Genomic DNA, 5,503 nt, shown 5'->3' with positions numbered 1-5,503 from the left:
ATATGCATGTGGTAAGTACTAGTTAGTTAGATCAATTTGGATGACCGAGTCCTGCGTTTAACATAAGTAATAAAAGAATCCACACCGCAATTCTTGGGTTAATCAACATGGGGAACCGGGAGTATACACCCATGCCCTAGGCCCCGTGTATTTGTCGATTTCCATAGAACATATGCTTTTCTAAAGAACAACTTAGTATATACCATGCTAAATCCTTTAGGAAAGAAAAGAGTTAGAGTATACACCCATGCCTAACTCGTTGCTTAGGGAAATCTATAGCTTAAGGAGTATACACCCATGCCCTTAGGTTGACAAACATTAGATGTGTATAACATGATCAAAGCATTGACATATTGTTATATTAGTTGAATATAATTAGTTGTGGATATCAACGCCCTACCTTTTTATTATTATCAACTCAATCAATCTCTATTTTACTTAAGGAATTTATTTTCAAACGGAAATTCATCAATCCTCGTGGGAATGATCCTGTACTTGTACCATATACTACTATGTTGACCTTGTGTACTTGCAGGTAAAACGTATAATTACTTATCTATTAATTTAGGTAGATATTTGCACAACACATACTGAAATCAAAGTGCAATACTTTAAACAAAGTATTTTTTCAAATGCTCGGCATTCCTTGGCCTCGGGAGTCTCTTCCCTTCATTGTCTTCGAGATAGTATGCTCCCACTCTAGGAGCTTTCTACTACCTTGTGGGGTCCTTCCCAATTTGGGGCTAAATTTCCATCAGCTAGGTCTTTGGTAGTGATAGTTACCTTGCGCAAAACCAAATCTCCCAGTTTAAAGCTTCTATGTTTAACCCTCTGGTTGAAGTATTGTGCTATCTTCTCTTGATATACTGCCATGGCTACTTGGGCCTTATCCCTTCTCTCCTGTAGTAGGTCAAGGTGTAGCCTGATGCCCTCATCATTGTATTCAGGCTGAAAGCATTCTACTCGGAAGCTTCCCGATCCAACTTTAGATGGAATTACTATGTCTGTTCCAAAAGCCAAAGTTTAAGGAGTCTCCTCGGTTGGAGTTCTCTTTGTGGTCCTGTAAGCCCATAGAACTTCCGAGAGATCCCCGGCTTAGTCTCTTTTTCACTTACCAAGCTTTTTCTTCAAAATCTTGAATATCGTTTTAGTGGTAGCTTCAACTTGTCCATTTGCCTGGGGATGTCCCGGGGACGAGAATTTATTCTTGATATGGAGTTTTGCACACCACTCTCGGAATGAGTAGCAATCGAATTGCTTTCCGTTGCCGGTGACAAATGAGTGCGAGATTCCATACCGACAGATCACATTCTTCACCAAGAACTTCTCCATACATTTGGCCATTATATTTACCAAGACATTTACCTCTGCCCAGTAAGTGAAATAATCAACGGTCACCATTGCAAACTGGACACCCCCCTTTCCTCGGAGTAACGGTCTTACTATGTCTACCCCCCATTGTGGGAATGGACATGATGAGGAAATAGAGCTCAACTCCTTGGGATGTTGCTTAGATACGGTTACGAAATGCTGGCAGTTGTAACAATTCCTAACCGTTTGCATTGAATCCTGATTCTTGTTTGGCCAGTAAAAGCCAGCTCTCATAGCCTTGTATGGCAAAATCCTTGCTCCCAAGTGACTCCCACATACTCCTTCGTGAATTTCCCGCAAAACATAATCTCCCTCATCTTTGGAGATGCATTTGAGAAGAGGTAGCATGAAACCTTTTTTGTAGAGAGTTCCATTCACCATAGTAAACCGAGCAGCTTTTGTTCTTAGCTATACTAGCTTTTTGCGGTTGGTTGGAAGAGTTCCTTTCTCCAAGTACTCCACTATTTCAGTTGCCCATGCCGGCATTACTTCCAATGTTAGAACCGGTATCTCCTCAGTTATGGCCGTCTCGAGCAAAATCTAAGCATCTTTGTCGGATTCCTCAATTTCGCTGTCAGTAGCTGATTCCAATCGTGCTAACCGATCAACCTTCTCATTCTCTTCTCTCGGGATCTTGATTATTCAAAATTGTTTGAAACTTTTCTGCATTTCTTGTACTTTAGATAAGTACCGCTTCATTGTTACCCCTCGAGCTTTGAACTCTCCTTTGATATGCCTGACAATTACTTGGGAATCGCTTCGTACCTCCATGAATTCGGCTCCCATTTCCCGAGTTAAGCTTAGTCCTGCCAGAACTGCTTCATACTCGGCTTCATTGTTGGTAGCTTTGAAATCCATCTTCAAAGAGCTACACAACTCTTCTCTGTCTGGTGTAATTAACACCACTCCTGCTCCTCCATTATTCTTTATGGATGACCATCCCACGTAGATCACCCATACTTTGTCCCTAAGACCATCCAAATGTTTTTCTTAAGATTTTAAAGAAAGGCAGGCAATTGTTGGTGGACCGAGAGATGAATCTGTTTAGCGTCGCAATCCTTCTCGTTAGCTGTTGCAGATGCTTGGTAATCTTTAGGAATTGTATGTCCGGCACTACTTGTATCTTCTTAAGGTTGGCCTCTATTCCTCTATGAGACACCATATATCTGAGGAGCTTCCCCGACGAAACCCCGAAAGCATTCTTGGCAGGATTCAACTTCATGCCATACTGCATCAATATCTTGAATGTCTCTTGTAGATCATTCGAGTGGTTGAGAGGTAACACACTTTTGACGAGCATGTCATCTACATATACTTCCATGTTCCTCCCAATCTGCTCCTTGAACATTTTCTTCACCAACCTCTGATAGGTAGGCCCTGAATTTTTTAAACCGAACGGCATAACCTTGTAGTAGTACAAGCCTCGGTCAATGATGAAGGAAGTCTTAGTCAGATTCATGCATGTAAATTTGGTTGTAACCAGAAAAAGCATCTATAAAGCAGAGTAGCCCGTATCCAGCCGTTGAATTCACCAATGAGTCAATTCGTCGTAGTGGAAAGCTACCTTTTGGGCATGCTTTGTTCAGGTCGGTGAAGTCCACGCACATCCTCCACTTCCCGTTCGATATCTTGACCAACACTCATTGGGCAACCAGTCAGGATATGTAACGACCCTGATGGGCAAATCAATTAACTAGTAATTAACCCCATGGTTCATGTCCCAGCCCTATCCCTCGCAGGACAAGAATCAAGGATTTCAACCTTTCTTGTCGAAATGAAAAAATCTCAGCGGAAGACTTTTGAAAACTATAGGAAATAGAGAGCAGTAAATTTAACATCCACACAACATGCACCGGAGTAAATATAAAACCTTATAATATATAGATCACCATCAAATGTACCGGTCATCAGACCATCATCAAAATAGAAATTACAACCCAACATAACATCCTTGTCCCAGCAAAAGATCAACAGATCAAATCCTAGATCTAAGCTTAAGTAGGGCTAACGAGATTAAAATCTCGATCATATCATCACGAGCAGTTTCTCCATCCTTCTATATAGACTTCAACCATACCGGGTCCATTGATAAGTGCCAAAATATTCATATTTTAGCCCTTAACTTATATTTGTTAATTCTTAGTTTTGTTAGTTTATGCTATTTTATTTCCTTTTTGTATTTTCTTTGTTTTATAGGTTTTTGGAAGAAAAGAAAGCATTTCTGGAAGTATCTGGCTTAAAATCCCGAATGCTTTTTCTTGCTTCAAATCTTCTAGCTTTTTCCCAATTTTGTTCTTTAAGCCTGATACTTCTAGGAATGCTTTCTTTTCGTCCAAAAACCTATAAAACAAAGAAAATACAAAAAGGAAATAAAATAGCATAAACTAACATCCATGTCCTAAAAAATGACTCGAATTAGATGCTACGCAATCACCTAAGTCTGCTCCAACGGCATCCTCTTCTAGGATAGCTAAACCGTGCAGATATTCGTAATGATAGGGGAAAACATAAAAAAAAAAAGCGGGTAAGTCTAAGACATAGTGAATATTAACGCAAATAATGCCCATGCCAGTTTAGTGATGAACTCTAAGTTTTAGCAAAGCAATAGTTCCTTCATGATAGTTTTACATGGGTGTGACATAGATATATAATGCATGCATATGATATAGAGTGACAGTCATAGTTTAACAGTATGGTCTACCCGGGATATTACCCCTTTCTAGCAGGGTTGGTGCTATCCCGAGGGGCCTGTAATACAATGCCGGTGCCCCGGCCATTCTACGCTACCGTACAGAACACTAGCGGCACGATTGAGTCTGACCTCTGGTGGCCCACACCACTATTAATGACCGTCTTGTAGTAACCTTGCCATTTGGGATTGGCTGCACCAAGTCACAAAACCATTGGATCCAAAGCCCACATAACACTCACACATTTGACCATAAAGATAACATGTATAGTAAGCCCATGGCCATTATACCGCACGTACCTGTGTACGATGTCATACGATGAAAATTATCTTGTCTGTATTTTACATACATGCTTTTACAAGTCTCACTTTCTTAACATATTCAGCGCAATGCTTTTCTCAAAAATGCTAGAGTTCATGTGCAGCAAGTATAAATCATGAGAGTTGCAAATATGTATGTTTTTGGTACATAAAATAGTCGTGCAGTGCATGAAAAATAACAATGAGCATTGTGTGAGTTAAAACTCACCTGGGTCGTATAACGTCTTCGAGTATTCCAAATGATCAGGGTTCCCCAAATTTGTGGAAAACCTTCTATTAGTTCTATTTCTATAAAAACAACTAACTCTAAAACAAGAAAATAGGAGCTATCAGACGGCTAGTTAATATAAAGTCCCTTGTCAGACTCTTGACCGTACGTCCGGGCTTGGGACCATAAGTCCGCTGTGTTACTTCGGACTGTATGTCTGGTCACGAGACAGTACGTCCGCTTCGAGGTTTTCAGGGAGAACCTCATTTTGTCCACTTGTCCTCCTATTCTCAAAAACCAAATTCTAAGGCTATCAAAGGGCTTCCTAAGGTCTCCTAACTCAAAATGAAACCTCCATGCAAACGCGATCATGCTAAGTCAAAACAACGTTATTCTAAACAAGAGTTAAAGCATAACTATAGCTAAATCTAAACTAACAACTCAAACAACAACTAAGACAACGTTTAAGCAACATAATGATGTAAAAAGAGCTAGGCTTAAGAGCGTTACCTCCTTGAAGCGAAACTTCAGGAACTTCCCTTCCGTTTGCACCAAACGCTCACAATCTCACAAAACACACTCACAAAGGTTTCTGGCAGCCTGGGGGCAAGAGAGAGAGAGGTGTGAAAAACGGAAGGGGTAAGGGGTATTTATAGCTGAGGGGCTCTACCAACTCTTCAGAAAAGCAACGGACGTCCGCTAACCCTAGCGTACGTCTGGTACTATTTACACAACGGTCCAAAGGCTACCTCGTATGTCCAAGTATTATCCAAAGGATATTCCAAAAGAGAAATGCTTGGTTGCAATAAAAAGTCCATGTTTTGGCCATAAATGTCCACGTGGCAAGCATTTTAAAATTAAAAGAAATATCTCTTCTCTCTCCGATAGGCTGGTTAACCAGCCTTTTTATTAAA

Source organism: Corylus avellana, chromosome ca11 (genome assembly GCF_901000735.1).
Source record: "Corylus avellana chromosome ca11, CavTom2PMs-1.0".
Lineage (NCBI taxonomy): Eukaryota > Viridiplantae > Streptophyta > Magnoliopsida > Fagales > Betulaceae > Corylus > Corylus avellana.
This window is presented reverse-complemented; position numbering follows the sequence as displayed.